The sequence below is a fragment of the Ascaphus truei genome, chromosome 19, assembly GCF_040206685.1.
Source record: "Ascaphus truei isolate aAscTru1 chromosome 19, aAscTru1.hap1, whole genome shotgun sequence".
NCBI lineage: Eukaryota > Metazoa > Chordata > Amphibia > Anura > Ascaphidae > Ascaphus > Ascaphus truei.
The window spans coordinates 9,971,869-9,999,439 of record NC_134501.1 but is presented as its reverse complement, the minus strand read 5'-3'; the positions used below and the strand labels follow the sequence as shown (position 1 = coordinate 9,999,439).

General features: G+C 40.6%; 1 long non-coding RNA gene across 1 annotated transcript in view; it reads left to right on the top strand.

Moving 5' to 3' along the window:
* The window catches only part of LOC142470218 (uncharacterized), a 126,199-nt gene that overhangs the window by 83,569 nt on the left and 15,059 nt on the right, over window positions 1-27,571 (top strand). The gene's annotated exons all lie outside the window — the stretch shown is intronic.

Sequence of the window (27,571 nt, the reverse complement as noted above, 5' to 3'; positions counted from 1 at the left end):
TTAATTTTGACTGTAAAGGGGTTACTACTTAACTGCATAAATGTTTCTTGAACACTTAGGGGGTAATTCAATATACTCAAAAGTGGCTGATCGCGGAAAACCTCTATTGAAGTCACCATGATCGTCTGCTTTGGAGTATATTGAATTACACGCCTAATTGTAGGAACTTTGCAAACTATTAACGTGGGTGTGTGAAAGGTGCAGTCTTAGTTGACAATTTATACTGGAGATGCAATTAAATAAAACCATTCAACCATGGAGCACATTAACATTTTAACAATTCTTTCATAGTTTATGATGTTTAATATCTTTTCATATTTAAGAAACGGTAATTATAGCACTAACACAAATATCACACATACAGTAATACAATAGAAACTTGCTTTTGTTAGTGGTTTATACCCAAAGTAAGAATGAATGCAGCACCAGTATTAAAGCTGCATTGATCTGGGGATGATTTATAAGACAGTGTTTAAAATATCACAAACATTTTGCATAATTTGGGCAGCACAAACACAGTTTTTCACATGATAGACTCAATATGCATTAATATTTGGCACTTTTTTTGTTATACTTAATTTACAATGCTAAAGGTGTATTCACTGAGTGGAATAAGCAACTTGCTCTATCTGTCCTATCGCATTCTGTCTGTTAGTAAAAAGAAACCAATAAACATTTTTGTCTTATCAAGTTAATTGAATTGTTCTCTATTTACTGCAGTTTAGGATCTGTGAAGGATGAAGTATGCAATACTTTCGCCACCAAATTGTTTCTTTTCTTGACACGTAATAAGATTAATTTCCAAGTCTACAACAAAAAGTTTTTAAAATTGAACGTCCAACGTAATAATTTTTAAAGATTAGGCTCCGTCAGATGCTGTTAAAAAGCAGCCTCACATTTCTGGGGCGATTGGACAGCCAATAACAGGGTAGTATTTCACCATATACTGTATGCTTGTACACAATGGGATAACAAGACAGCAAATGACTGCATATGTTCCCATGAGTTATCATTTTACTTGAATGTGTTGGAGGTTTTGTGATAATGTGCTGAATTATGTCAATGTAGCTATCAGATTAACAGTGGAAAGTCTGGAGACTATCTAAGTGTTGAGCACCAAATACCTTTTGTTCCTTTCATTAAAAAATATACATTTATATTTATATATATATTCACATATAAAAACTGTTTTTACATTTCCAGCTGTTTATTAAGAAATGTTAAGGATTTATAGAAAATGAAGGAAAATTAGATGTATCAGACAATAAAAAAAGACAACATTTTACATGTCAACTGTTAACTATATCAAAATGAAAACAATATGGCTAAAACAATGCAATAGCATGTAATAAAAGTGTACGTACAATACTATCTATGCATACCTTTTCATTGGATCAATAAACCTTATGGCAACTTGTACCAGCAACTTGTGAGAACCATATCTTCCCAGAATAATGTCACACTGATTAGTAGAATTCTCCATTCTGTGAAAGGTTAGGTTACTGCTTTATATAGAATTCAGAAAACACACATTTCGTTTACTTTGTCAGGTTACTTAATTTAAAATGCACGGATCCCTTCATCTTTTTTTTTTTTTTTTTTAAAGAAACTGTGAGTTAAAAATAAAATGAGCAGGAAAAGTATTAAAATATTGATAGTAATCCATTACATGCCCAGGATTTACAAATCAATTATTAATTTCAAATTAATGGGAAGAGTTAGGTTCCAAGTTTAGTTTATTGTGCTTTCTTCTGACCACACTAGTTATCATTAAAAAAAAAATATATCATATTTTTATAAAATTATATTTGTAACTATGGCTTCAAATTAATTTTGGGCTGCTTCGTGCAAAAGGATCTGTAATCTTTAAAGTGAATGCATTTAAAAAATATTTTTGAATATGGTTAAATGAAACCACTAGTTATATCCTTGTTACAACACTAAAAATATACAAAGTGCAATTAATTTGTTAAGAGTTCCAGTCAAAATCCTAATTATATACAGTACTTCTATTTACAGGAAAGACAAATGGAAAGATATTTATGACTCTTTTTAAGCCCTGGTGTGACCCGATTAACCCTGCCATTTTTTCTCCCCAAATTCCCAAGGGAACCATAGAGAAATGTGCAATTCAAAAAACGGAAAAAGGAAGCACTAACCCTATTAAATGTCAAATAGAACAGGGAAAAAATATTGTGATACAAAGATAAGAAATAGATGTAAAAATGATACAATACAGAATGATGTATAGTCCAAGTAAGATAGTCAAGGTGTAATGACTCCGGTTCGGAGTAGTCCTGAGAGAACAATGTCCAGTCTAGAGAAATGTACCTTACCATTTTGAAAAAAAGGAGGATAGATTACATTAGAATTTTCTTTGTGACTAGGTTTGAGATGATAGTTTTTGTGTTACAGGTAGGTTGGGAATAGGGAGAATGTTTATTGCAGGGATAATTTTGTATTGATTTTTATTCATTTTGTTGCCTGTTTATTTTTTTTTTTACATGTTTGTAACCCTCTTCTCCTGCTTGTATTTGTTTGCTATTATGTACGCCTATTTTTCTGTTATTATAATTAGTTTTTATTCCACTGATTCAAAGTATTGTGTGCTAGTGAAACATGTATTCAATAAACAAATTCATGTTCACACGACTTTATTGAAATTTAAATTGACCACTTTGAGTATCCCTATGACGTTGGGGCAATGTCATTTTGAGTGTCACCCTGTGGCCTCATGATGTTACGTCAACGCCATGGACTTTTTGCTCATTTCTAGGATCTCGACTCTAAGCGTTCTGAGCATGTGATTGCAAAGAAAGAGAGTATGTCCTCTTCCGACATCATGGTGCACATCTGGAATGTATGATCAGATATGAGTACACCACAGGTAGGAAGCACTACAATCTCCAGGATCTGTTATTATATATATCAACGTCATCATCTTTTTCAGCTCTTGTCAATCCACTGCTGGATGAAGGCCCCCCCATGAATCTTTCAGGTACAGTGGTTACAAGCCTCTCTTCTCCACGTTGCTCCAACACATTTTCTGATGTGATCATTCCATCTTACTTTTGGACGTCACATTGATCTATTGACATCCCTTGGAATCCAGTCAAGTATCATCTTTGTCCAAAAATGGTCCTTTCTTCTTGGTATAAATCAGGCCCACTGCCATTTACATTTCTTCACCCTTGTGATTATGTCTTTTGTTTGATTTCGGACTCATCCATTATTTTTCCTGTCACTTTGAGTAATATCCAGGATACATCTCTCCACACTTCTTGGAGTTTCTGAAGCTTCAGAATTGTCTTTACATTTAGGTTCCAAATTTCCCATCAATACGTGAGCACGGGCCGGATACACAGGTCAAATATTTTCCTTTTAGACACAGTGAAAGGTTCCCTTTGAAAGATTGTCTTGTCTTCATTCTACTATTGATTGAATTCAAAAGGTTTCCATCCATTGATACTTGCTAGCTAAATTAGACATAATCTTTGACTTCTAGTTCTTTTGCATTTCTTTAGATCTTTAGATTTTACATTTGTTGAACATCACTTTGGTCTTACTGAAATTCATATGGATGCCCACCTTTTTACTTGCTTCGGCCAGTTCTCTGATTTGTTGCTGGAGGTCTTCTGGACTTGTGGTCAAAATAACAATGTCATCTGCAAATCATATGTAACGCAAGTATTCACCGTTAATGTTGATTCCTTTTTCTTTCCAATTCAAAGTCTTGAAAAGTTCTTCAGGTGTTGCTGTGAAAAGCTTTGGTGACACAGTGCACTGTTGCATTCTCTTGCTGATCCTGGTGACACAGTGTCTCAAATGTCGCACTCTCTTGATGATCCTGGTGGCACGGTGTCTGACCTGTCGTCACACTCTCTTGCTGATCCTGGTGGCACGGTGTCTCACCTGTCGCACTCTCTTGCTGATCCTGGTGACACGGTGTCTCTCTTGTCGCACTCTCTTGCTGATCCTGGTGACACGGTGTCTCACCTGTCGCACTCTCTTGCTGATCCTAGTGGCACGGTGTCTGACCTGTCGTCACACTCTCTTGCTGATCCTGGTGGCACGGTGTCTCATCTGTCGCACTCTCTTGCTGATCCTGGTGGCACGGTGTCTGACCTGTCGTCACACTCTCTTGCTGATCCTGGTGACACGGTGTCTCACCTGTCGCACTCTCTTGCTGATCCTGGTGACACGGTGTCTCTCTTGTCGCACTCTCTTGCTGATCCTGGTGACACGGTGTATCTCTTGTCGCACTCTCTTGCTGATCCTGGTGACACGGTGTCTCACTCTCTTGCTGATCCTTATCTTGTTTGTATCTTCATGTAATCTAATGGTTTATGTAGCATTCTCATAAATGTTCCTTATAGCATCCATGTACTCTTCTTCAACACTTTGTATTCTAAATGCATTTAAAACTGCTGAGGTGTAGACAGATCAAAATGCTTTTTCGTAAACTACGAATCCTAAAATGAGTGGTAGATCATATTCATTACTTCAGGAAATCACTTCTTGTATGACTTGGATGTGGCCCATTGTGTTTTATCCACTGTGAAATCCCGCTTGTTCTCTAGGCTGGGCCAAGTTCAAGGTCTATTGCAGTCGATCATTGAGTATCTTCATTTAAATCTTGCACGTGATTGAAAGTAGTGATTGGGCTGTAGTTCTTGAGGTCTTTCTTGTGGATGGGGATAACTGTGGCATTGCTCCATTGTTCTGGAATTTTCCTGTTCTTCAAGAATCTTTAAAGAGTTTTGCAAGGATCTTCCCCAGCTTCTTTCAAGATTTCACTTCTAATTTCATCTTCCCCAGGAGCCTTATCATTATTCATGGATTTTATCACCTTTGTCACATCTTCTGGAAGGACGCATCATGGGTGGTTTCTTCTCACTCTTCCTCTGTTGGATTAAGCCCTGTGTTAATCGTATTTCAGTATAAATTAATGTTGAAGTCCTCAACTCTCTTTATGATAAGTGCACAGTCTTTTATTTTTGATCCATCGTCTTGTTTGAGTCTGTAGTTCTTGAGATGGGTAATTGAAACTTCAGGGTTATTCAACTTCTGTCCTTAATAAAAATGACTTTGGCTTGGATAAGAGCACCTTCCCCAGAATATGATCAGACTGTAAGATATACCAGTGTTTATTTTTTTTTATTATTATACCTCATAATCAATGTGGCTTCCTGGAAATATGCCCATTAATTATTTTCACTTTTTTAAAAGGTGTGTTCTATCCAAATCTGTAGCTCATTTTTGGGTCTTGTCTAAAATCTTAGCCTTGTAATTTTTCCCCAGGAACCTAGTTTTCAACTCGTTTTACTATTTAATAAGCACATTCTCTGAACCAATTTCAACGGTTCTGTTAAAACTGGCCATATGGAATATTTCTAATCCATTTGAGTTGGTGGTTACGTGTGGCATTAAGGTAGCTGTTACAATAAACAGTTAAAACCAGAGACATAACATAAACCACAGACAGAGCTCAGTGCACATCCAGTGAAAACTTATACACGGTACAGTGCCTAAATATACATGTATAGATATCTATTAAATAAAATGGTCTTTTAGTTTAACATTTTGGCCAAATTGTTGTAAGCCCCTGAGCCACTACACGGCAGACCACATCTCAAGGGTCCCTAACACTAATATAAATTCTTAATAACCTGTGCATTACCAGGAAGAATGATTTATAATAAATCTGTCAAAATTAGTTGCATATATCTAAGTCTGATTGAAGCTTCTATTAACATGTACATTACCAGGAAAAGCACTCTGTATTAGATTTGTCACAATCACACTGCAAGCAAGTTCCCCTGAGAGTGGGAGATGCTATGAACAGTGTTTATTTTTTTTTTACTTTGTCTGAATTTTATTATCCTGAATGAATAAATGCAAATCTTATTTTTTTTTAAATGTTATTTGCTTTAAAAGTAAAAAATAAACCCAAATAGCTGGTATTAATCGATCCTAAAAATGTATTGAGAGTAGACAAATTGCCTTTCCTGAAAAAAATATCATCTATGTACCTCTTCAAAAAAAACAAAACAATATTAGAAATGAAGGGGTTATTATTACACATACAACAAACTCCTCCTAGAAACAGTTTTACGTAGCTTGGGGTACATTTTAATCCCACACAAACTAAGTCAAGATGAATAAAATTATATTAATAATAGTAGGTTTTGTGGTTAGAGCACCCAAATCAGAAGCAATGCAAGTGTTTAGAGCTTTTACTTCACCCGAGACCCAGATATAATCATCTTCCCATTTAAAATTCTGTAGACAATCCATAAGTGCTCTACAGAAGCCCATATCTAGGATTTGAGGCCTTCTGTCATCTCCTGAAGAAAGTTATCTATATACTCTGAAAGGTTTATAGTAAGGTATACAATCCCTGACATTATAGGCCTCCTTGGGGAATCTTGTGTATTTTTTGTCAACTGAACCATTGGTTCGCAATCAGTGCTACACTGTTACATCAGGTGTTGTTTGTGGAATAACTCCATATTGAGTAATTGAAGATATGTTGCTCTCAGACCGTAATGACGGAGGAAAGGGGGGGAGGAGGCATGGCCTCAATGGCGGTACGCAGACCAAGGCATCACCCGAAGCATCCAATCCACAACCCTCCTTATGTAAACCTTTCCCTTGTAATATGCGTGCAAATTTAGGAAAAAACAATGTCCTTTGTATCATGAGTATAAATGACATATACCCAAGTCCCAGAAAAACACCCAGGGACTAGTTTTACTCACGGAACCCATCCTGCCCTGACTCCATGGGCGTGCATCCAGTGGTAGAGATATGGAAGAAGATCCGTCAGAACCGCGGGGATAGGATGGTGCACAGCTCCGTAAAAAAAAGGCGTGAAACGCGTTAGAGCTTTCCTATATTGCCTTGCTACTATGCACATCTTGCCGACCCAATAAACATGTTTTTTTACAAGCTGTGCAATTTCGCCCTCATCTAATTTTTTACGGAGCTGTGCACCATCCTATCCTCCTTGTTGAGCTGGATCCTCTTCCATCTTGTGTATTTTTGAAAGGTAGTAGGACACCGCTAATCTAGGGATGCGTAAACTTTTCCCCCTGCGCCACCCTGCCTGCTCTCCCCACCTGCTCACGCCCCCCCCCCCACCTTACCTTGTCTCTGCCACGTTGCAGAGGCCTCACGCGATCCCCCGACATGTAATTTAAATGCCTTGGGGAAGAGCGAGGGGCCTCTGCAACCACCGCACCCTCCCTGGAGAATCTTGCCCCCCCTCCCCAGTTTGCGCACCCTTGGTCTTGGGAACCTATTAAAAATATACTTAAATTCTGATTCTATTAGAGGACACTCTGACTTAGCTGTGGGGAGATGTACTTCCACCTCCGTATGTGCTGAGGAAATTGCACAATAGCTTTTTATAAGTGTTACATTACAGAAGCAGACACGTTACTGCCATGTTTTGAATGACCAGACCTGTATCTGCCTGTCTAATAACTATATCTTCATTATGCATTTAATCCGACGGGCCCTTGCTTTTTTTTTTTATTAAGGTTCTGTTTAATATCATACCTCGATCACATAATTTCTCCAGCTCTCCACAAATGTACAAATATCAATGAGATTACCTTTTGCATGTACTGGGGAAAAGATGTATTTTCTTTAATAAGGTTACTGTGTATCTATGGTTTCACTCTCATGTAGCAGAACATGTTCTGTGTTCCAATACAGAGGATAATTCAGATTTCACTTTCTTTATCAAGTTCCCTCCGTCATCAAATGTTGGATATCTCTGTTACCCAGTCGTAATTGTGCACTTCTTTCAAATTCCTGTTTTTCGATCACTGACTTTTTAAAAAAATGGAAATATCTTTTTAAGGTTCATTTCCTTACATATGGTTTGAATGTATTTGTCCCACTCGTGGGGGAAAAGGAAAGACCCTTTTTGCAAAGGAAAGTGTCATGTTTTGTAAGTATTACATTGGAGAGATTGAAAATATTAGTAGGACTTTTCTCTTGTGTATTGCGGATCCTGCCTTTTTTTGTGGTTTTCTGCCACCTTTCTTCTTTCTCCTGGTTCCCACCTTGTATGTTTTTATCTACATAGCGCTTCACAGCAGTAACACACGTGGCATAGTAATATAACACATAAGCTCTTCAGACATAAAAGTAACAATAGGAGAAGGAGTGCCTGCCCCGGAGAGCTTACAGTCTTACTACCGCCTTTTTGTCCCGCTGTTTAGGGTTGAGTATTCCCTTTGTGCCGTCCTACGTGATGGATATTTCCTTCGTCTGTCCCTCTGACTCTGGGTTTCTTACCTCTAAAAAAGGAAGCCTCTGAAACCTGTTCTGGGTAATTATTTTTGGGCGGGCCCCATATCCTTTATAATACTATAGGTGAGCCTTGGATATTTAGTAATCTCCTCTGCTTGCGTTTTCAACCATGGGATTCACGATACATAGGTGAGAAACGGCCTTTCTAGATATGTTCCAAGGAGATGTCCAGAAATACTTTGTTTCCACCAGGGATTTATCGGGTCTACCTAACAACATTTTTGTAACAATTGCATCCTTGTTTAATTATCTGCTCTAAACTGCATGGCGAGTAGGGTCTTGTTGCTGTTTGAAGGGATTGATCTCCTGCTTATATCAATCTTTACTTTAATTAAAATATTGCAATAAACCGGATTATGTTAAAAAAAAAAAAAGGGAACTGGAATTACTAGGTCAGAATTGGATAGAGAAGAATGGGAAAACATCCGAGCTGGGATAGGAAAGGATTCTCTATATGGATATAAGATCATGTTAAGATGGAACAGTACCACATTCACATTACGTTCCTTTTTTTACCAAAATGTTTCCCTTCAATGCTGGTGAAACCGTGGTCATAGAGACACCGTACCCCATATTTTTTTGGGTTGCCCTAAATGTACCCGGTTTTGTCAGGGTGTCTCCAGTTTCATAAAGCAGCGTAAAGGAGTCATTTACCACCTGCCCCCCCCCCCCCACCCCCCCCCCCATAATCCCCGGGGCTTATATTTTTTGTAAGCTAATTCCATTTTTACAATTAGAGATAAGCTATCTCTCATATATAGTTTATGACAATGTATGTAATTAGGTATTGCAGCTCACTAAGGCCCAGACCTAACGGAGGAACAGACGCAGACTTTAACATGGTATCCTCAAAGCTAGCACCCTTTCTATCCACCTTTAAGACCCATCTTAAAACCCACCTCCTTAACGAAGCATATGAGTAGCTCCGTGGCTGATACTATATAATGTACCTCATACATAAACCTTGGCCCCTTGCAGACGCACTTACCAGAACACCTTCCAACTGCCTGTGTACGTTCTTCCTACAAACCAATTAGATTGTAAGCTCTTCGGGGCAGGGACTCCTTTTCCTGATGTCACTTTTATGTCTGGAAGCGCTTCTTCCTTTTATGTGTATGTAGCAGTGTTTCCCCCACCTTCTGGGAGATTTGCCCTGCTACCAGGTGTGTAGTGCTGGTACCTGCTGGCTTACAGGATACAGAGGGGTCCGCCGATGGTAGTGGGGACATCAGCCAGGATTCTGGGGTAGATGGTGGTTCTTTCTTACTCTGGTGTCAGCGCCTCCATCTCTTGCAGGCTCCAGGGATGTGGAGACAATCCCTGCAGGAGAACTCACCGATACTGCCCTGATAGATTGCACTCAGGGGCAGGAGTATATTTTATAACAGCAGCTGTCTTTATTCTTCACACAGCATATAACAGCATACACTGGATACCTTAGGCCTCCGGCCACCGGATGGTCCCTGGACTCGCTCCCCCGGCCATGGGCAGCAAAGGTGGTCCTAGCTCTTCCCTGACTCCCTATTAGAGTCAGAGGTATCAGTCCCACTCCCCTAGGGGAGGGAATAAAAGATGGCCAGAAGGGTCCAAGGTCTGAGTCTCTTATTGGGCAGAACACGGCCTTAGCCTGCCTCCTACCCTGTCACTCAAGGGAGCTGCTTGCTGGTGGGGAAAACCTTGGATTGGGCCTAACACTGCCTGCACTGATACCAGGATTTACATGTCAGGCAGGGTAGATTAGTAGCCTAACCAGGCATGGCCACATGTCATTTGTATTATTTGTTATTTATATGATTATGTCATAGTTAGCACAATGGTCTTTACAGGAGAAAACATGACTTAATGTTATGTAAGGCCGCGTCCACAGTCGTCGAGATCGCGCGGAGCAATCACAGTGACCTTAAGGCAATGATCACGGCCATAGACAGCGCATGCGCAAGCACGATGGGGCGTGCGGTGCGCGAAGAATCAGATTAATTTGAGTCTGCGGCGTGACGGCCAGGTCACGTGAACGGTTCGCCCAATGAGGGCGATCCAGCTCCGTGATGTCACGGCCACGGCCCCGACATGCCTCCCCATCGCATTTACCCAGGCCACAAATCACTGCAGCTAAAACGCGGGTGACGTCATGTGCACGGTCGTGAGCGTGAGCTCACCATGGACCCAGCCTTATTGTCCTTTGAAGATGCACCATTAGTCCGAAGGCGGTGCCGGTAGCCACTCCGGCTTGGCTTGCAAGGATCACATAATGGCCGCTTTTCAGAGCTCTTGGGTACTGCGGGCCAATAGGAAGCCGTGACGTCATCAGGTTCAGCTTCCTATTGGCCCACGTCACCGGTGGCTTTAAACTTTGCCGAGATACGGGCACCCACTTCGGAGGTCTGTATTTTGGGAAGCAGGGGGATCCCCGGAGATGAAATGAATGGGATTCAGCTCCGGAGACCCCCTGCTTCAAACCTATGTTTGAAGCTGTGGGTTTCAGTTAAGTTAGGTTTACGTCTCGTAAAGTGATTTCATGGAGCTTTGTGGTTATGGGCCAAAGTGACACAGAGCTAACCTGTTAATATTATCACATTTATGTTATGTTACACTGCAAAGGTGCTACCTTGTAACCTGGCAACTCCATTACCAAGACAGAGCTTGCAATGGCCATTTCCCAGTAGCTGGGCATTCAAACAGCATAGGTCCTAATCTGCACTCTAAGCCCCAGAGCCCCAGGTGTTCATTAACTCATGGCTGGCCTTTATCAGAATCATTAACGGCTGTTGTTTTCCCTGAGGTTAACGCATATCCACAAAGCTAATTATAGACCAATCTCTCTCCTCCCCAGCAAGACCCATATTTCAGGATCTGGAGGGGAGTAACACGACCTTCAGCGACGACCTAACTAACGTCAGGTTAAATCCATGTGTTAACTTTTACAGACCTTTGCGGATGTGCGTTGTTAGGGGGACGCCTCTTTTACATATCATTGTCTGTTATTGTAACGCAATACCCATTCCATCCGCAAATATCACTCAGTGAGCTAAAATACATTAATGCTTAACAAGGCGTTCACTTAGGCTAGCTCCTCGTTAAGTCAATAACGGACCTTTGTGGATCTGACCCTAAAAGTTTTGTTCTGTTGAAGGATACTTCAGAGTACTTGTTTCAGGCGAGCGTTGATTTATTACAAGTTGCTGAACGATGCCTCTTTAAATCGTGTCAGTTTCATTGCAAGCATTTGATCTGCACACGTGTGCATGCAGACACGGGTGTACTGTAGAGGCACATTGTGTAGACATTACATATATGTAAATGTCTATAAAAACACATCAGCGTTTGTGTCTGTATTTCTTTTGTAACTGAATGACACTGGACTAGGAGCGGGTTGCTGTTTTCATTGTTTCCCTATTAAGTTCGCCCCCCCCCTGTATGACAGACGCGTTAGGGTTATGCGGCTGATTTGCGCGATAATAAATGATGAAGTACAACATGTTAAATGTTTTGCTGTCGTGGTCCCCCAACGAATGGTCTCCCAGCTACAAAGTGCATTCTAGTTAATTGTCAAATTTGTAATTATTTATTTACTTTAATTAGTTATGCTTCTGTTCGCACTTTAATTAGTGAAGGTTGTGTTTTCTGTTCCCAATTAATTTCCTATTGCATGTTTGACTGTATTTATACAGGGTTGTTTAATTAACATGGTTATAATTTTGTAGTGCAAAGCAGCTCTTGGCTGCAAAATGACTGTTGTACAATTTTGTCACTAGTTCTTAGAAGATAACTGCTTAACCCTGCAATTGTGCTGCCACTTTAATAATCCACTTTCAATAGCAACACTCTTATTGTAGCTGTTATTAGTACATAGTTAATAAATAGTAAAGATGCATATTTTTTTAACGTATAGAAAATACAAAGTAGCAAAAAGCAAATCAAGTGGTATGGTGATACATTGCTGAAGGATTTATCTTGCCTGCCCCACAGTCAGCAATTTATTATAAAGAATTCCATTAAAAAAACAAGACGCCCCTTATCAGCCAAATACAGTGTTTCCATGGAAACAATTAATGGGGAAAGCAATTTATAAGAGTGGTGTGAAGAATGAGATCCTCATCAGACCCCATACCGTTCTGGTAGTCTCAAAAAAGGTCTGTCATTACGAGGTTACCAGAAGCTGTACAGTTAATGGGGGAAATGTCAAGAACCTACAGAAAAGCGTTCTCTTTCGCTGCTTGGCAAAATCTCAGATGTTTGCTCTATGAGCACGGGTGGCTAACTCCAGTCCCCAAGGGCAACCAACTGGCCAGGTCTAAGGGATATTCCTGCAGGGATATCCTTAAAACCGGACCTGTTGGTGGCCCTTGGGGACTGGAGTTGGCCACCCATGCACTATGGAACATGCTTTTTCACCGACAACAGCATTGAGGTTCAAGGAACCGGCATATTCTGCGTAACCTGCTCCTTGTGTACAAGCATGTCGTGAAACACTTTACATTTGTAACTGTAACATCTTCTCATGCATTAGAGAAATGACGTTCACGGGATCTGCAATCTCCTCCTTATTATTACTATTATTAGTTTAAAGTAAAAGGGCATGCAGCATTATTTCAGCCTGCTATCTGTGCTGGTGTGAAAGGCTGGGTATTGGCAAAGCCTGCATTGTTACTTTGCTGAATTTGCAGCCTGCTATCTGTGCTGGTGTGAAAGGCTGGGTATTGGCAAAGCCTGCATTGTTACTTTGCTGAATTTGCAGCTGCATGGTCACTATTTTTATGACTATTACATTCATGTTTATAGTCATATCGGGCAGGAGCTGGTGTTTAGAGGCAGTCTGCACACCACTTTTTAAAAGAAAAAAAATATACATATTATGTGTAGCCTTTGATTACCTTTATTGAAAACGAATTACCTAAGCTGCCGAACGATTTGTTCTCTCGTGATCGATCAGCAAAGATTCTGCTTGGCAGGGTTCACTAAATGGCCGCCTTTCAGTTTCAAATCAATCCTTCGGTCCGTGTAACTCAGCAGCTACAATGTATCCTTATATTACTACGGTAACATTATCTATTGTTACAGTTTGCAGCTCAAATGATCACAAACAGGCAAGTGTTGCAAAGATCTTGCACTGCTGGGGAGGTGGGCTAAAACCTGCCATAGAAATCAAACGGTGCTCACTATATTAAAACTCATTAAAATGGCATTAAGAGGTGAATTTAAAAAAATGTAGCAAGTATTATCTAACACTACAGAATTGATTTATTTAAAAAACAAAACAATATAGGGAATTACTTGGATTTCTCCTTTAACAGACTATTTCCCTTTGGAACGGCTGTTAAAATTACTATTGATAGATTTTATATAGCTGTTAATTGTAAAACATTTGGGGCCTCATGCAGAGAGCAGCGCTATTTGCAATCTCGCCATTTTTAGGAGAAAATCGCGCTAAAAACAGCTGAAAATGGCGAGTTAGGGAAAACGCGCCATTTTTTTTTTCTATTTCAAAATTTCGCCGCGCGGCTGGCGAGAAACTACATCTCGCCAGTCTGAAAAATAGCCGAATTCAGAAAGGCGCGCTCGCCATCTAGCGGCTGTTTTTGGCGCGATTTTCGTCAATTTTCTCCGCCAACTAAAGTTGGCAAGAAGCAGGAGCTCGCCGGCTATAGGGGAAAAAAAAAAAAAGCGCGATTTTTTTTCCCCCTTTCAGCTGCGCGAATCTCCTCCTTTACAATTCTCCACATGCAGTAATGCTAAAAATAGCGGATTTCGCCCATTTCTGCATATGGAGAATAAAACTCTCCATTAAAGCTACTTTTTCTGAAACTCTCCAATTTTTAAATTCGCTGCTCTCTGCATGAGGCCCTTGGTCTTCTGTTTGAACATTCAAATAATATTACTAGGTTCCATGATATATCTTAATAATAATATTTATCAGTAATATGAGCCACCTTGGGCTTGGTTAAACTGTGCTCTGTCTGGGTGTTTTATTTTTCGCCTGCAGAGGGCAGTCTGCTTCCATTAAAGTGCCCTGTAGTACATTTGATTCTAAACCGAAATTACATATATACTTATAATTAAAATTATAACACTGGAAGCCTCCAAAGCGCACATCATGCTATGAAAAAGGGCAGAAAGAAAATAAAAAAAATCTGAAAGTTGTGTATTCTGGGGGTTTTGCTGACCAATCTTTAGAGATTAAAATGAATAAACTGGTAAAGCAGCGGGCTAATAAACAAAATACCAACCAGTGGGAAAGAATGATAATCCTCCATTGAGATGAAAGCTAAGGCACTGCTGCAACTTCAGATAAAAAGATTCTGGGAACGATATAGGCAAAAGTAAGCTTAATTATACAACAGAACAAAGGGACACGCTACTATATTCTGCAATTGCATGGCAAAGTACAGTATGTTATTATTCTAGTAACATTACTCAGAAGAAAATACATTTTGTACAAAAACCTCCCTTTTGTGCTTGATCTGCAGTATCCATGAGATGAAGGGTACCTATTATTCTGCCCGTTTCTCAAATACATTCTGCTGTTGATGTATCAGTGTACAGTATATGTGATTCCGTATGTGCTGTGCAAAATGTTGAACAATATTGGGGGACAATAAAGGTTTTAAAGATCCATCAACAGAGACTTTGAAAAATTTAATGCCTGGATATGTATCGTTTATTTGATAAACTTATTGCAGTTTTTACTTTATAGTACTACAGCAGGGGTGGGCAACTCCAGCCCTCAAGGGCCACCAACAGGTCAGGTTTTCAGGGTATCCCTGCTTCAGCACAGGTGATGCAGTCGAAGACTGAGCCACCTTTGCTGAAGCAGGGATATCCTGACTAGCTGAGCTGTTGGTGGCCCTTGAGTGCTGGGGTTGCCCGCCCCTGGACTACAGTATAACAAAACCCCACAGAATTCAAATGAATCCGTGAAACATCTTGCAGGTGGATGCATTAAATATTACAAGTGCTTTTCCTCGCGCTAATACTACTCATTTCAGTGGCAGTAACACAAGCAGAACCGCTTTGTGCAGTTTAGTGTATCTGGCAATACGTGTTATAGTCGTAACCTACTACATTATGTTGAGATTCAGCACTGTTTGCTTATTTATATAGTTCTTTAATGCAGCTACAAATTCTTCTGTTTGGGTTAGTGTGTATACCCCATCTCCTGAAGAAATTCTGAAGATGCCCTATTTGTATACATGGATTTTTTAAATACCATGCACATAATACATTCAGGGGCAGATGCATCAAGTGCTGGTATGGATTATTACACCCTTTCTAGCGTTAACTCCCATTGACTTGACTCACCCGTACCGACAACTAGGAAATGCATGCTTACAAGCAGAAAGTGGCTTTGCATGTTTACATTAAAGTGCAGTTTATTCATGGAGCAAAGCTTATAATAAACATAATTTCTTACCCTGGACAGCCACACACCTACAATTAGCTGTTTAGACCAATTTGCAGATAATTGCGCCCATTAATTGCATGGGAACCTTAATAAATATGCCAAAATGTATTTATTTATACCAAACCCAATCATCAAGGGACACAAACAGGCCAGGTTTTATGTATTTTTTATAACACTGTGTCCAGGACATACTTGAAAAATAGAGAGGTAACTCTCAATGTATTACTTCCTGGTAAAATATTTTTATAAATAAATAAATAAAAATATCCCTGTGTCAGCGCAGGGGGCTCAGTCTTCGTCCTTTAAAAAGTGAACGTTTTTTTTTCTTCTACAATAAAATGCCCCTGAACACAGACTTATGCAAAGTCCTATTTTTGATCATCTTTTACAATGTTGGGTCAAACACACAATATCAAAACTCTGCTAAGAATATACAAAGTTGAAATGATATATTTTACTTTTCTTGTACTACAGTATTTAAAAAAACACGGCATTCAAATACAATGTGCAAGGCTGAAGCCTCTCCTTTGTTGGGTACGAGGTGGACAGTCCAGGCCAGTCCAGGAGAGTATAGTCCAGGCCAGGCGAGTCCAGGCCAGGCATTCTGTCTGCCTTGCTGCCGCAGAAAAAAATATTCCAATTGGGTCCTGTTTGTAGAAACCACCATCCACCTCCCTTTGCTCTACTGCTCTTAGCATAAGCCTTCATACACACAGCAATACATATGCTATATTGGGTAACAAAGTATAAAGCCGCCTAATGCAATATCTTTCTCCGGTGTATACACATGACAATCCGTTTTCTTTTTTTCCCCAGTTTCTGAAGTAAGCATGTAATCACATAGGGGCCGACTAAATAATAATAATAATAAACTAATAATAATAAACTAATAATAATAAACAAACTAGTTTTATATACACCTAATGTTGTAAAGGTGAAGGGCAGCTTACGCAATCAAAAAATGTTTTCTTTACAAATTGGCATTACTTTACCTCATTACAAACATCAGTGTGACATTCTCCGGCGGCTCTCTTATATTGCAGCCATTATTATTTTCTATTAAGGTTTGTGGCTCCTTGTGCAAATGCGGCAAACAGCTTTTTTGGCGCACGCTTGGTGCATGGAAACCCCGTGTTTAACAGTGCTTGTGTGCGCATTCCTCCGATAACAGCGTAAAAAAACAAAATTGGGCTTCCCTAGTCATAGAGAAGTTAATTTGAAGTACTAAAAAAAAATGTTTGTTTGCTCCCCCCCCCCAAAAAATAGAAAGTGCGTCAAAATCGCCCACCAAGTTCAAAATAACATTAACCCTAACATGATTGGTAATAGTGTTAGCCTAAAATATGTATCAACCCAAAAAATCTATTTGACGCAGCAGGAATCTTCCATTATAACAATGTATTTTAACAGTATGGCTATACTGTAATGAAAAATATTACACGGGTGGACAAAAATATAAATTAGAAGCCAGCCAGAATTTTTAGGAGCCAGCATTAAGCGGCGGGTGGAGGCACGTTCGGCTCCTCACCCGTTGGTGGCTCTGTGTATGTGTTCCTGTGACACGCTGAGACATGCAGGCACACAAACACACGCTGACACTCACACAACCACACAGGCACACATTCCTTTCCCCCTTCCCCTACTGCAGTGTGATATGAGAGAAGGGGCAGGCATGGATTGCTCTGACTCGCTCTCACCCCCAGCTCTTCCACTCCTCAGCCACCCGCTCTCCCCCCCCGAACGCCACACTAAGCAGCGTGGCGGCGACTGATTTGTCAACGCACCCACAAAGCAGCATCGGGAATGGAAGCTAAAGACCTATATTTTCGTTTAGCACAGGCGCCAGGGGCTACATTTTAGGGGTGGCCCGGGATATTTCCACCCTTGTGTTACACTAATAATTTATATTTACTAACACTAGTTATCAATAAAAAAATACACATAATTCTGTTTTAGTTTCAATTGTATCAACCAGGTATTCAACATGAAGCGATGCGTCAAAAATCATTTAAAAGACAAATTAAGCGTCACAAAGTCTTATACATACTGTACAATGCACATTTTGTAAAGTGTTTGTGTTACTTTTTAACATCGACATTTTGACTGGCAATAAAAAAAATATATATATTATATATTCTTAGTACATAAGCCCCTTTATAAATAAGCCCAGGTCACAGAGACTTTGGGATCACTGCTATATCCTATTCATACCTGTAGTTCTATCTGAGCTTCTAGCGAAAGCCTTGTATATTATATATACAGTATCATTTATTTTTACAATAGTTCTTTTTACTGTCAATGGTTATAACTGCTATTTCCTTGTAACAGCCAGAAAGGCTCTGATCTTGCAAGCATCCTTCAAGTGGATATTGGTAGATAATTTCATTAATAAATTTATTTAAAAAAAAAAATGAGTTGTCACAGTATCAACATAATACATAATACTTGAACATGTTAAAACCATGAACAATAACCTCCCCCCCAAGAAAAAGGGGGAATGAGTGAACTTCCTCCCCCTCTCCTCCCCACTCTCTTTAATTTCATATAAATGATCTCATAAAATATAGTCCAACTTCAGTTTCTCCCAGAATTGCAACTGAGACCCATTTAGAATACTGGAAAGGGGCCCCTGTTTCCTTGAGTAATGATGGAGAATGTTGATCCGGATAGAGATTTCATGTTGGCAAAAGTGTGCCAGCTCTGTGGTCTACATCAAATGTTGTATAATATTTTTCACCATGCATAATTGAAAATAGCAGGGAGTCTTAACTGCTGGTTTATGTCCATTTTAATGGGCCTTGTTGTCATTTGTCTCCCCTTTTTTATGTGTCACTTCTAGCACAGTATCTGAGCTGGTCTTAACCTTGTCTGTTTAGGAACCTGTGGAAGATGTATGCGCTAGATTGGAAATGGTGCACCAAGGGATAGACTAGTTAATTACTTAAATGCTGCATGCTGTTATTTGAGTCTTCCTGATACATCATCTCCTTGTGTTTATTCTTATTTACAAGATAGCTAAAGTGCTTATATATAAATATTTCCCTTGGGGAAAACATCACCAGATTTTTCAAAGGACACATTCCTTTGCTGTAATAGGACATTTTTACTAAAGACATATAATACCCAAGTATATCGATTTTGCACCCAAGACTTTTTTAACCATGGGCCCTCCGGCAAACCACGATCGTAGCGTTCAGGTAATCGTGGCGTACCTTAACCCGGAAACGAAAGAGGAGGAAACCTTTTTCCGTTACCCCGCAGTGCACTTTGCGTCCTGCGATCCACAGAAACGCAGAACGTGATCTCCCCTAGAAGACAAGCACTCTGCAGGCATGACGTAACCCCTGGAGTTAATAAGCACACAACCCCAGCAAGCTCAGAAACCCCAAAACCCACCACATCATATATATGTAATAATATATATATATATTAGTGTTAAAAGGAGCGCTACTGAGCGTGGCCAAATGTATACAACAAAAGACAGAAAAGCCCAGTGCTGCATCCAATGGGACAAAAATACATAGTGAAATACTTCAATATTCTCTTGAGTAAGGGTAATTTAGTTAAACCAAAGCATTATAAGCCTGCAAGCCACGTCAAGGCATGACAAGTATGCAGGTCCTAACACTACTGTACCTGTGAAAATTCTCATTTACCTCTGCTGGAGTGCCAGACCCAATGACGTAGTGGTTATGCCTGACGGTATCCAAAGGGGGCTCAGGGGTTCCCAAAAAGAGCTTGCTGGGGTTCTGTGCGGTATCCAAAGGGTTAATAAACCGCATTCTATCGTTCATCTTTTCCACTCAAAGAAGTATGCACATGAAGTTTGGCTTTGTGCTGAATCAACAGCAAGTGGGCATCTCGGAAACACAAGAGGTTACAATAATTGTACAAAAAGCCAAGTTAAGCAGTGTTGAAACAGTTTATACTATATATATATATATATATATATATATATATATATATATATATATATATATATTAAACAGAGCATTTTTTATGAAATAATTTACATTTAATGTAGGTTTACTTGAAGATAATGCCCATATAATCATACATTCTGTCTGTGAAAAAAATAATGATTTGAACGCACCAATTCAAGTTTGTTGACATACTCAGTCAAAGCGAATCTTCTGCAATGGATATTATTATTGAGGGTGATTGGAATTTGCAGACAGCGAGGGCTGGCATACGGTGCAAAGGTCTATATGTAAATACGTCCCGTTTTGTCCACTGGTAATGAGCTTTTGCGGGAGGAATGGAATGATACAATGCAGAACCTTCATTTCCCGAGGGGTAAATGTTCCTGCTTTTGTGTTTAGATGCACCTCTTATTTTCATTCTTTCTGCCGCTCTACTGATGGCAATCACTGGTCTTGGTCGCCTAACACAGGGGTCACCAAACTCAGTGCTCAAGAGCCACCAACAGGCCAGCTTTTATGGATATCCCTGTTTCAGCACAGGTGGCTCAATCAGTGGCTCTGTCTTTGACTGAGCCACTGATTGAGCCACCTGTGCTGAAACAGGGATATCCATAAAAGCTGGTCTGTTGGCGGCTGTTGAGGACTGAGTTTGGAGACCACTGGCCTAACATAAGCACATGTCTGTTTCAGGAGCAGCCTCCGGCTTCTTTTCAAGTTCCTCTAACTTCTGTGTGAGTCGGGTACATAGTGACATTGCAGCTCATCCATTGATATGCTCATTAGTTAGTCATATTACCGTCATAGGGCTCTTATTTGGGGGGAAAAGGGAAACAATTCTGTAGTAGGCACTGCTTCAAGAAGAGAAAATGGCCAATATTTTAAGTAGCCAAATGATGTTTAAAATATCCAGAGGGCAGTATGTAAAGAGGGGATCATTGCAGACAACATACAGCAAAAAGGGTTTTTAACAAAAATGTGAATATGTGGGACTACACCTTTAATGTACCCTTGAGAAAGAAAAGTTGTTAGTGGATTAAATGTTTAGTAAAGTAATAATCTACACAAAGCAAGGCAATAATCTCCAGGTTATATCCCGTTCTTAGGTGACTATTGGTGTAGATAAGTGATTCCCAACCTTTTTTGTTTGGAGGAACCCTTGAAGTATTTCGAAAAATCTCGGGGACCCCTTATCTGGCTGACACATAATAGGTTCGACAGGGGTCAGTCACAACATTTTACATCTCACGAGCCACCTCTATTTCCCACCCGTTACCCATGCGTTTCTCTCCCCTCCGTCTCACTATCTCTCCCCCCCCTCCCGCCTCGCATGTATTTATCCCTAGCGTCTCACTCTTACTCCCTCTTTTCCACGCTCACTCCCTCCCGCCCCCCTCTCTTCTCTCACTCGCCCCTACCTTCCGTCAATTACCCCACTCTCTCTCAATCCACCCTACAAAATACATACCAAAAAAACCCTACCCCCAGGGAGTGGGGGTCTGTGGTCCATAGGAGGAACCCCTGAGACTGCTTCAAGGAGCCCCAGGGTTCCACGGGACCCTGGCTGGGAATCACTGGTGTAGATGGTTAAATATGTTTTAAGCAGGAGAATAGACGGGGCACTCACCATAAAGGGTAGATACCACCCCAGGTGCCAGGCACGCTTTAACCATTAGGCAAACTAGGTGGGCTCATGGAGCAGCACAATTGGGGGGGGCGCAATCTTCACTGGTCCATATTCCCTGGTGGTATTACAGACTCAGTCCGGTTCTGGGTTAATCGGACGGAGGTTTAGTACAACAAGATAATGCATAAATATAAAATATAGGGGAGGGGCAGTTGTTTTATTTTTCCCGCCCCGAATTTCAACCAACAAGAAAGTTGGATTTGGGACTGTAAGAACTGTAAGCAAACGCACATTCTCTTTTCTTTTCTTTTTCATTTTATTTACAATTGCAAAATAACAAGGCAGAAATTAACAAAAATACATTACAACAATTCTCCACATGTGCAAAATGTAGCCCGGCCTTTTCTGCAATTCTCCCAGGATACTCGCGTGCGCAGATCTCACGGGATTTCCACTGTCTTCTAGTCCAGGGGCGGCCAACTCCAGTCCTCAAGGGCCTCCAACAGGCAAGGTTTTACGGATATCCCTGCTTTAGCACAGGTGGCTCAGCTGATTGAGCCACCTGTGCTGAAGCAGGGATATCTCTGTTGGTATCCCTTGATGACTGGAGTTGGCAACCCCTGTATCTAGTCCATTCTCGGTGTATCTTTAATAAAATGCTTCATTCTTATGCTTCATTCTTATGTTTAAACATGCATTGAGTTATTTGCAAATGTGCAAACATTCTAACTGCATAACAGCTAAATATAAAAAGAGAAACATGTGTGATTATATTTGTTATATCATGTTATATTATATATATACAAATAAAAACAGAAAGTGATTAAAGAAGCGCCAATCTTATAACAATAAATATATATATGAAAATGAAAAATGATTCAAAATACCTATAGATTACAAATAAAACCATTAATAGTGAAATAATTGCACACTAGAAAAAACAACCAATTAAACAGTAATAATAACGTGAAAAATTCCAAGTCCAATGTCCAAACCCTAAGGTAAGTCCTGAAAGATGACAACAGGACAATGTACAGGATTCAGGGGTCCACGGCAGCTCTCAAATGGAAGAACCAGTTCCACAGCAAAATCTATAAGAACAAAGAGACAGAGAGCGCACGCCCCATAGTGTAACACTGTAACATTTAATATGGGGAAGGAAAGGTGGGGGGATTAAAAACACTCACAATGTACAAGTAAAAATAGAGCAGTATGTGATATATAATCACCACCAAGGCAGGTAACGTCTTGTATCAAGTAAGCAGTCCAACAACGACTGGAACCAGGCTCCCGACAGCGTTGATTCCTCGGGTTCACTTGAAATCCTCCATTCAATGTGGTATCAGAGCTGGCCTCAATATTACACCGTGCACTCCCCGGCCGTAAAGGATGCACGCAGCGTGATGACGTAGTGTCGCAAGGTACGTCCCTGACGCGTTTCGTCGCAACAAAAGCAACTTTATCAAAGGGAATGTCCCTGAACAGTATGGCAATGTTTGTATACCAAAGTGCCTCGATCATGATTGGTAACTCAATTAACAGAGATTCCGCCCTTAGAGTCAGCCGTAGTATAACCGGAATCATGGATTCGACACGAAACGCGTCAGGGACGTACCTTACGACACTACGTCATCACGCTGCGTGCATCCTTTACGGCCGGGGAGTGCACGGTGTAATATTGAGGCCAGCTCTGATACCACATTGAATGGAGGATTTCAAGTGAACCCGAGGGATCAACGCTGTCGGGAGCCTGGTTCCAGTCGTTGTTGGACTGCTTACTTGATACAAGACGTTACCTGCCTTGGTGGTGATTATATATCACATACTGCTCTATTTTTACTTGTACATTGTGAGTGTTTTTAATCCCCCCACCTTTCCTTCCCCATATTAAATGTTGCAGTGTTACACTATGGGGCGTGCGCTCTCTGTCTCTTTGTTCAAATAAAAACAGGCATACATCTGACCGTATTCTGTACCTTTCCTATGCTAGTAGGATGACCCTTGTGAAAAAATGAAAGAATATTGGAAATCTTGTAGTCAATGTGTTGAACTGTTATTATTGAAGCTGCAGATAAAGCAATATCCTACATGTGTTTTTTTTTAAATAAATCAGTTCCATAGTATGAGAAAATACTTCTAGCATTTAAAAAAAACAACAATTTTTGAAGACATTTTTAATGTATTATAATGTAACAAGCATTTTTTGTTCCTATAGCAACCATTTACAAAGTCACATCCCCTTCCTCTTCTGAAACAGGCTCGGGCACACCCCTTTTTGAGCCCTGCCCTCTCTCTAGCAGTGCACCAATTGTATCTTGTGACTACCTGGTCACATGATCTTCCCCACAGAACTTGGCATCTTTGATCTTCTTCTGCTGCACTGACAGCATTTTAGTGAACCCCCCCCCAAGCCGAATCTTCGCTGATCGATCAAAGGAAAATGGATCGATCGGCAACTTAGCTAATTACTTATTGTGTGGATTGCATTGATGCACATATTGAATGGATTTTCTTTTTAATTTAAAAGGCAGCCTGGACTGCAGCTTTAAGTAAAAAAACCAGGGGCCCCTACTTAATATGCGGTGAAGCAATCTTCCCCCTGCTAACATGTGGAAGAAGTCTTCAGTGTATTAAATGGGTGCTGTCAATTGTACCCCTGTGTGTGTTTGCATTGCAACGTTGTTATGTAAAGTTCAAACAAAAAACAGCAGTACTAAAAAGCAAAAAAAAAAACTGCCATAAAGTAACCCTAAGACTCTTAAAAGAAATGTCAGCCCAATTACACAAGACAAAAATCCTTTACTTCAAAAAACAATTTTACTTAAAAGCTATTATGTGGTATTACAATTGATGCCACTAATGTTTTCCATTATAAAAGCTAGTAAAAAGTTATGGACCATACAGGCTAATAGAAGAATGTCATAGTGTGTGAGACCTCACTTTCTTTCACTTCTTCCATTTCATGCTCATTTGTGAAACTTTTTAAAAGTTTTCGAAGCCTTTAACCAATTATTGCATTTGCAGTTCTTTGCCCACAGTCCTCGCATTGTTACGATGACTCAATTTTTCTGGGAATAAGGATCTCTCTTAATTTATGTGTACAGAAGCTTTGCGTCGTGTTTCCAGTCACCAGATCAAAACTCAGGAAAAGCATTACAATTCATTCTGCAAAAAAAATGGAATGAAATGAGCTTTACAGCAATTAATCAAAAAACATCATCGTTTCATACATCGAGGAGGGTGACTTGTGCCGACATATTTAGCTGTTTAACTTTTCAAATGAACATGAATATGAGACAGTGTTCTAGATCAGGGTGGGACTCAACTCCAGTCCTCAAGACCCCACCAACAGGTCAGGTTTTCAGGATATCCCGGCTTCAGCACAGGTGGCTCAATCAGTGGCTCATGAATCATCTTGCGTTGTGGATATGACTGGGTGGGGGAAGCATGTTGTGGATAAGGGTTGTGAGGGGGTAGGTAAGAGTTGTGAGGGGGTAGGTAAGAGTTGTGAGGGGGGAGGAGGGGGTAATTTTAAGTGCGGCCCGAATCTGCTTTCCTTTGAGCAGTTTGGCCCGTTTCACTTTATAAGTTGTCCAGGTCTTCTCTAGGCCAAAGTGCTGCCACCAGTGGCGGATTTCCCGTTAGGCCCGATAGGCCGGGTCCTAGGGTGGCAAAATCGGGGGGTGGCATACAGAGGCCCCGCTCTCTTCCCCACTGATTGCCGGGGGAGAGGAAACGCGTGATGGAAACGCGGCGTCACCAGGAGGAGGGTGCGCGCTGCAGGAGGAGGCGGCCCCGGGGTAAGTGCCCACGGAGGCAACATTTTAAACCAGCCTATCCCAAATCAAAGGTTAATGCAGGGGGGCTCAACTCCAGTCCTCAAACACCCCCCAACAGCTCAGGTTCTCCGCATATCCCTGCTTCAGCACACGTGACTCAATCAATCCCAGCTTCAGCACAGGTAGTTCAATCAGTCCCTGCTGCAGCACAGGTGGTTCAATAAGTCCCTGCTTCAGCACAGGTGGCTCAATCAGAGGCTCAGTCTTTTACTGAGCCTCTGATTGAGCCACCTGTGCTGAAGCTGGGATTTCCCGAAACCCCGACCTGTTGGGGGTCTTGAGGACTGGAGTTGAGCCCCCCTTGGTTAATGTATTACCATGAGACCACCCCTCCTTTTAGGTCAACTTTTCAGCAAGAGGCACTACAAGTATGGCACTTATACATGGCTGGCATAACTCCGCACACAGGAACACGTGCTATGACATGTGTTGTCCATATTCCATGGACTTCTTTAGGGTTTTATGGCTCAGCGTGAGCCTCGTTATATTACAATTAAAGAACAATACACTAATAGTTTGTAAGGTTTTCCTGTACCTAATTCAGTTCCTCTAAATCTCATCGCCCTTAAGCCATAAATACTTTTATGAATTTGTATGGGAGACAGTGGTTTATACTGCCCAAAATGAATAAAATAATTACTAAATCATGAGAGTAGTTTGGATGAATTTGGGACAATTCAAATTATTATTATATTATAAACACATGACAAATTACACTTGAACCAACATACTTTCTTCTTATTATTGTCAGAATGACAAAATAGGAGAAAACAAGAAGGAAAAAGGGGAAGGCGGAATCTACGCTTTCTCTGATTTGTATGATTGTGGTAAGAGCGAAGGAATGAAAAAATGTCATTAGGTTTAAATCGGAGAAATATGTTGCCTGGGTGAGCAATGTCTGGTTTCCTAGGGCACATCCCCATCTCCGAGGCAGAACCATTATTGTGCATTTATCATCATGAAAATGCTTATTCTGGGGTTTTCTGCCCCTTTTATAAGGAAAGCGAATGAATTAGAGAAAGGGCAAGCAAAAAGCTGCCTGTGAAGGGCGGCTATCACATGCCCTTGCTAGGAGAAAAAGACTCTCGCAATGAGATTACGTCCCTTCTTATAACATATCAGTCGTCTGATCAGAAATTCATAATGCAGGTCATCTATTTCTCAGCTCGGCTGGGGCTGCATGATTGAATTTAAATAAGCAAATGCCAGGCTTGAGCTTTGACATTCTCTCCGCCTCTCCCTATCTTTCTCTTTTTCCTGCCTTCCCCAATCATAACGTCTTTTTAATATTTTCTTTCCGCCCTCCCGCCTGGCAGCCATTTTAGATCAGGCAGGCAGAGCGTGATGAAAATGTGTCAGGGAAGGGAAGGGGTGATTTGTGGCCAGCGGTGAAGCCGCCTGCAAGGACGGCGAAGGTAGAAGAGAACTTTACATTGTGGCAGGGCAACAATAAAAAAGGTTTAAAAAAAAAAAAACATGTTTTGTTTTTTGTATGTCAAGTGGGAATTAATACTGACTTACTAAACTGCCCTCGTTATTTAAACAGCAAAGTACCTGCATTCAGTTTGATTTTTTATTTATTTTAACTGGTTACCTATAGTTTTTTTTTATGTTGAGTTATAGTACATGACTAAAAAAATAAAAGGGGGAACAGGAAAAGACACATTGTCAAACAATGCTGCAAGCGAACATTTGGGGACCAGTGGACACTAAGGGAAGAGAAACAAAGGACTTGGTTCAGTTCAGTTCTGGTTACTGTGTATTTGAGTACGCTCCTCCTCACATTACGAATCTGGGATAAAGCCAAACCCCAGCAGTGTTTGTCTTTTATACATTTTTGAAAGATCTGCATGTTACTGTAGTGCAGGGGCGGCCAACCCCAGTCCCCTAGGGCCACCAACAGGCCAGGTATAAGGGATATCCCTGCTTCAGCACAGGTGGCTCAATCAGTGAAGGAGCCACCTGTGCTGAAGCAGGGATATCCCTTATACCTGGCCTGTTGGTGGCTCATGTGGGCTGGACTTGGCCACCCCTGGTGTAGTATATACTTACTGTAGGTGCACTTGTGACACTGGTCATTTTAACCCAGTTGTTCCTTAAAAGTAAAAGTTCAATGAAGTACTCTAAATTGTCTAGATGTTGTTCGTTTGAATGTACAATGTAAAAGTGTAGTCACAAATGTCTCACAGCAGCCTTTATTTTAAGCCCTTATTTAATAAAGTATGAAGGTGCGATTAGCCCACAACTGCCATTCAGGACCATGGGACTTCATGCTGCTCAGGGTTACAAACCCGATTGTTGAACTTTTATACAGCGGTGGAAGCTTGGGTAGGGTGGCAACATTTAAGTTTTTATAATATGGGACACCGAAATCCAGTATGAAAGTGTGATGTCATAATGAGTGATTGGCCAACGCTTCGCGCTGAATGTTATCTCCCGCGTGACTGCTATATTCTTTGAT